This window comes from Strigops habroptila, chromosome 4, assembly GCF_004027225.2.
Source record: "Strigops habroptila isolate Jane chromosome 4, bStrHab1.2.pri, whole genome shotgun sequence".
Classification (NCBI taxonomy): Eukaryota; Metazoa; Chordata; class Aves; order Psittaciformes; family Psittacidae; genus Strigops; species Strigops habroptila.
Genome location: NC_046358.1, coordinates 48,768,757 through 48,775,205, shown reverse-complemented (window position 1 = coordinate 48,775,205; position 6,449 = coordinate 48,768,757). Strand labels below are relative to the sequence as shown.

The 6,449-nt window shown below is 53.2% G+C and overlaps 1 long non-coding RNA gene across 1 annotated transcript; it reads left to right on the top strand.

The window, feature by feature from the left end:
- The first annotated feature begins 424 nt into the window (after nucleotides 1-424).
- LOC115607729 lies at nucleotides 425-2,787 on the top strand. Its single transcript, XR_003991330.1, has 2 exons — nucleotides 425-493; nucleotides 931-2,787. It is a non-coding gene; the product is annotated as an uncharacterized LOC115607729 (long non-coding RNA).
- The last annotated feature ends 3,662 nt before the right edge of the window (nucleotides 2,788-6,449 follow it).

Below are 6,449 nucleotides of genomic sequence, written 5' to 3'. Positions count from 1 at the left end.
GGCGGGGGCGGGAAGGGGACGGAGGGGAAGTAGGGAGCGAAGTGGGGGGGCAACGGGGCTCCGCGTAGCGGGGAAGGGGCTCCCCGCGGGCGGCGGTGGGGGTAAAAGGGGGCGCCGCCGGCGGCCGCCGGCACCAGGCTTAGCGGCGAGGGCGGGGAGGGGGTCGGCGGGGCGGGGTGAGCGGGAGGCGGGCGGCGGTTCAACAGGTACAAATGGTTCCTCCCCGCAGCAGCGACGTGCAGAAGCGAACGCGCCGCGCCCGCCGCTGTCACTGACGGGGGGGCGGAGGAGGCCGCTGCCGCCGGGCGGCGACCGAGCCGCCATTGGGCCGCGCCGTGCGGGGGCGGGGCCGGCGGGCGGGCGGGCGGCGTCGCTATTGGCGGGCGCGGCGCGGTGGGCGGGGCGAGGGGCCGCGGCGCGCGGCGTGGGCCGGGCCGGGCCGGGGCAGAGCGAGAAGTTGGCGGCGTCGGCGGGGGGAGAGCGCGGAGCCCAGGTGAGCGGCGGCCGTGCCGGGACGAGACACCTCGGCCCCGCGGCGGTATCGGGGAGGGGGGGGCATGTCCCGGCGGTGCGTGCGCGGAGCTGCGGGCCCCCGTGCCGGGGTGCGCCGCGGAGCCCGGGCACGGCGCGACCCCCCTCCTCGCCCGCCCCATCCTTCGCGCTGTCTCCTGTGCTGCTTGCGGGCCCCGCCGCTGCCCGTCACCCTCCAGGAGCAGGTGAGCCACTGACTAACGCACATTGTGCTCTCGGCGACTCCACTGTGCGTGTGACAGCGGCTAACCTGCTCCTCGGACATCGCTGTGCGGCCGCCTCGCCTCCACGGACCCGAGCCGCGACGCCTGCGTCCCCTCCGTGCCACCCAGGTGAGAGGCTTCGGCGTGAGGAGGCGGAGCCGTCCCCCCGCTAACGCCACTGTCCTGCCTCCAGCAGCTTCCCATCCTCGGCCCGGCAGACCCCTGACGTGCAGAGATAGCGCCCTGCAATTAGCCACACGGCGTGGTGGAGCGTGAAAAGATTTAAGGTTTCATGCAGCAGGGCTTGGTGTGACCAGCGCGAACAGAGATGAGTGGAACGGGCCGTGGCGGTGTGCGGGTGCTAAGAGCCGGTGGTGAAGTTGCTCGGGAGGGATGGTGTGCCCCCCTCTCTCCTTCCCTGCACTTCTCCAAAGTCAATAAGTGCTAGTGGACTCCGTACCAAGTTAAAGAGACGCTTCATCCCAGCCAGTGACGTCTTGATACCCGGTCAGTGACTAACTAAACTGCTATTGCCAAGGGTGTGTTAACAGAAGAAACTGCTTGGTATTGCCCCGGATGAGTCACCTTTAAAGAGAGACTCTCTAGTCTGTTAAATGAACAACAGAAATGAGCTTCACTTTGCTTTTTTGTGGCTGTTCTGTTTCCCATCCAGCCCCCCACCCTTGCACTCAGCTTTCCCCTACTTGCGCCAGGGCTCTACTGGGTCCCCAGCCTTTCGCTGGTTGCTGGCAGAGCTGCCTTGCGCCGTCACGCCGTGATGTCACGCAGAGGACTCTGACTTCATGGCCCCGAGGAGCAGGAAGGCAAGCCGGGCAGGGACTCCTCCAGCTGCCCAGAGTGGCTGTCACTAGAAACGGAGGAAGTGACGAAGCAGATTGCTTCTCCTACAAAGTTCTCTCTTGCAATTTTAGACTGGTGAAGAAGCTGGGTAGTTGGAACTTACCTTTTCTAAAGCACAGCGCAGCTTTATCAGCAGCTTAAACTCATAGCAACCAGCCAGGATTCACCACAGCCTGCCGAGGTTTCCTGAAAGGGCTCAGGTCTTCTCATACCTAGCCCTGGACTACTTGTAAAGGCTTGATCTGAAAGAGCCAGCAGTGCTCTGGTCAGCAAGTAGTTAATTCCTCAGAAGGCAGAGCAACGTCTTCTGCACTGATAGAGTCTCTCATGGAGTAATTTTGCCTGTCCCCATCTCTCCTGCCTGCACTAATTTGTTGTTTCTCCCTCTGGGTCCTGGACGAGCATCTGCTCTTCTGCAAGAAAAAAATCAGCTGCCTCTGTGCCCCGCGCAGACTGGGTGAGTCCAGGGTGCTCGAACAGGCTGGAAAGAGAGGAAAAACACCTGAATTTACCAAAGCTGCTTTCTCACTTGTTCAGAAGCCAAATGGGCCTTTTTCGATTGGGGGGACAGATAAGTTCACAGCTTTCCCAGCCCCAGAAGGCTTTCCTCCTCCCTAGCTGCACTTACAGCATCTTCCCACTGCTGGTGCCGAGCAGACAGGAGCACGACATAGCCACGTGGAGAGCAGGGAGAGGGAAACCTGGTGCAAGATACACCTGCGTGAGCGTGTCTGCGAGCGCAAACCGAAGCCCTGTGGTCCCTTACCACCCCATTTCATCGGGATGTGTAACTGTGCGTGTAACAAACCTGCATCTGAAAATGAAGGTGCTTTGTTTCTTTTTGAAGAAATAGCCCTGTGTCTGGGACTTTGCTGCCAGATGACTAACCCCTGGAGATGCCACTGGCAGAAGCAGCTCTGTGCGGTCCCTTGGCAAGGCTTGTCCCAGTTCCCATGAGCAGCACCACGGTATGAACTTCCCACTACCTATGGAACCATCCTGCTCAGCTCCAGTAAGCAAAGGCAAGGGGTTGAATTGAATTTTGTTTGGTTTTGCTTTTATTTTGTGTCTCTCTTCAGTAAGCAGTGGTAAGTATACAGCTTAATTCCTGTTTTTAACATTCTTGTGGCATGATTCAAAACTAACCTGCTGTGCTGTCACCTGAAGTCTTCAATAAATAGTGCAAAACCAGTGTTTGGGTGCTTATTACTGTATTACTGGGTGCCAGACCAGGTGAGGAGGAAAGCTGTGCCTTCTCAGTGACATGTCTGATGTGCATTGCATGCCCCGTGCCTCCTATCTATTATTTTGCCTCTGCAGCCAGCAAAGGTGGCTTGAAAAGGAGAGCAAAAGCGGCGCTACCTACTTGTCTCTCAAGCAGAAACCCCAGCACCAGGGCTAAAATACCCCTTAACTTCATGGTTTTTGGTAGCTAATAAGCAGATCTGTAAGGAGATGCTTAGCCTGGTAGCAAGAGTAGTTGGTGCTAAAAGCTCTGACTCAGAACTGATGCTGTGAGATTTCTGGGGAGAAGCAGGGGTGTGCCTTATAGAAGGGGAAGATGCTTGACTGTCAGGCCCATTACATTGAAGGGACTCTCTGCGCTCCTCAAAGATTTCGTTCTCTTGTTTCAGCTCTTTGCAGAGGGAAGCGAGCGGGCCTAATGCTTCAAGCATTGCGCTAGGAAGCGCCTACTGTGTTCTGTCTGTAACGTGTGCCAGTGGCAGGTTGGTGGTGAGCCTCACCGAAGGAGCAAGCTGGCCTGTGAGGAATAGAAGGAGTACATGAATTGTTTAAGAGGAAGTCAGTCAGTTAAACGCAAGCAGGGACTTACATAATACATCCTAAAAAAAAAAAAAAAAAAAAAATTTCTGCTGGCAGGAGGTTCCATTGGGAGAGAAACTTGCTCATCCATAAACAAGGAAACTTCCCAGCTTCCTCTAGTGCTTTATGATTTTTTAAATCTTTTTTGGTTTTGTTTTTGTTTTTCCAGGGCAAGGTAGAATGCACTCGGTCTTTACTCTGAGACAGAGAAAGGAAAAGCATCGTAGGGAGAGCAGACAGTGCTCCCTGCATGGGCACATGTGGCAGTTCAAACAGTTTCTCTTTTCCCTCTGCAGTGAACCACCCTCGTAGGAACTGTGTGCCCAGGAGCAAGCAGCAGAGCATCTGTACATGGCTTGGGGAGCAAAACCAACAGGCATTTTCTCCTCCAGTCATTCACACCTTTCCTTACGTAACTGGTGCTGAAGCGTGTGCTTTAAAAGCTGCTTGCCAAGTCCAGGAGCTGGGAGGCAGCATGAATGCTTCTAGCACTCTAGATGAGATTTAAGGGGGAAAAAACCTAAACCCAAACACTGAGGAACTCGTACAAATCCATGCCTACAAACTGGGTGTGTTTCAGACATATGCAGCTGTGCTGCCCTTGAGGAACTGCACTGGCCTGGGGCAGTGCTGGCACCCTGACCACCATCTGCGGGAGATGCCTGACCCAAAGAGCTGGCACAGCCCAGAGTAGATGGGTGAGGAGCTGGGAGCCATTTTATTTGCTTATGCAATATTAAAAAAAAAAAAAAAAATTTATAATAATTGGGTAGCACAGAAAGGAGGAGACCCAGGGAGGCTGGAGGTGGCCGAACTACTCTCCTCAATGGTGCCTTGTGCTGTGAGGCTGCAGATGTAGTTAAAAATTCAAAAGGATGCAGGGGCTGTTCACCAGTGAAAGAACAGGTATGTCCTTTGCTTTGTGATTTCTGGGTGGCACTGGGGCTGGTGATGAGAAGCCTTCAAGGAGAGAGAAACCCTGAAGCCCATTCCTGCCTGCTGCAGGTAAGGAAGAGGTTGGCCCACAGCTCCTGAGGGACATGGGGCGACAGCTCTCCTCCATTTACCCAAGTACAGCATCCTCGAGGCACCCGCTACGCTTGGATCCCTGCCTCAGCCACAAGCAGCTGGTTGTTCCCTTTCCGGTACGCATCGTACGCTGGGCTTTTGGTTTGTGTTTTTGTTTTTTTGTTTTTTTTTTTAAGGGAAAAAACAATAATTCATTTGCTTTGTTTTAATCTCATAACAATGAGTAATTCCTTCCTAGCGCTCTGTAGTGGCCTAGAAAAGGACAGCATCATCTCCACTGTAGCAAGAAGGCTTCTCCCAGGGCATAAAATTTTAATTAGGAACAATCACGCAGCCTTGAAATGGGAATTGCGAGCAGCAAAAAAAGTCGAACCATCAATAAAATATTCAATGGCAGAAATGTATTATTGACACAGCCTTTAGAGCAGAGAAAGGCAGGGGAGCCAGGGCAGGTATCGAGCCTCACTGGGTTAAATAACACGTGGGAACCTGCACACTCGCCATGCCATTGCACACCCCCCGTGCCGGGAGGAATATAGGTCACCCATGGGTGGGAGTTTCCCCGAGGTAATAAATGAGTTTGATTAACGCCTCTCCCCCCTCTGGTGTGCACCACAGCAGGGAGAGAGGCGTTAATCAAAGTAATTTATCACCTTAGAAAACACCGCTGCCTTTACAGCAGCTGGGTGATGGTTTATGGGATGCAAAATCCCACAGCCTTGAGCTGGAAAAGCAGAGATAGCCCTAAGCCACGGCACTCACTCTAACCCCATGTGTGATTCTTAAACCTCTCGAGAGACACAGCCACGTTACACTGTCCCCCATCCCACTTATCAATTCCAAATCCTTCATCCCAGCACGCAGGGCCAAAATCTGCCGTGATATGTATTTTTTAAACCTTTATTTCCCCTCCTATTCCCCTGCCCCAAGGCAGACTGATGCTGGTTTGGCCTGTCAGATCATGGCTGAGTGGAAGTGACCCGCAAAAAGAATAATCAAACATATAAGCAGAAGCGCAGGGCAAAAATCCTATGCAAAGTCGGAAATTCACATTAATTTTCCACCCTGTTTTTCCCAGCAGGAGTTGCCATAAGCAATGACCCTTTGGTCTTTATTCCCATTTATTTTGCAGGAGGCAAAGCTACAGATTTAGCCCCAAAACCAGAAGATCCAGTTTTTAACTTCTGGAGGTCAGTTTTTCAGGGCACACAGAGGACTTCACGCAACATCCCAAATCTGGCCATGTCCAAAGCAAGTGGGTTTTCTGAATCTGCTTTTTGGGTGTTTTTCCCCCAAGCAGCACTGAAATGCTCTTTACAACCTCCATCACCCTCTGCTGCTCTTCCTATCAAGGTGGAGTCTCGTTTTAAAAGCAGGAGAGTCCAAAAAGCTGACTGCAAGAAGCCCAAAAAGCAAGCAAACAGGAGAGAAACTCCTTGATGTGGCTGCATGGAGCAAACTGGTTTACCTCGTTTTCCCTGAGATATGTGATTTAAGGAGGAGGAGGAAAAAAAAAACCCTAACAAAAAAACCAACGAGCCCAAAAGCCCCAAAGCCCATGATTCAAAAAAAAGACAACTCTGAAATTGCATCTCCTCACTGCAGCAGCTCTCCAGTCGTAACTGGTTGCACCAGCTCTCTCCCAAGAAAGCACATTTTAATCCTTCAATATCACTTGGCCAACCTGCTGAGCTGCAGGGGCACCTCGAAAATCGGCTTTGAGAGGTACACATCCCCAGGGCCCAGCAGAGTCTCGGGGGAGATAATGATGGAGAGCAAGAGCGAATGTTCTCACTCGCAGCTATCCAGGGGTAGACAGAGAGGCTTGAACACAAATGAGAGGCTTCCCCCTTACCTGCTCTTCTCTGCAGCCAAGCGCTATCCGCTTCGCCTCCTGTCCTAAAATGCTCCAAGCTGCTGCTGTGCATTATTAAAATGCTGCCATGTTTCCTCCCAGAGACGGCCGGCCTCTCACCAGAGACAAGCTTCATCCGCTGGTTG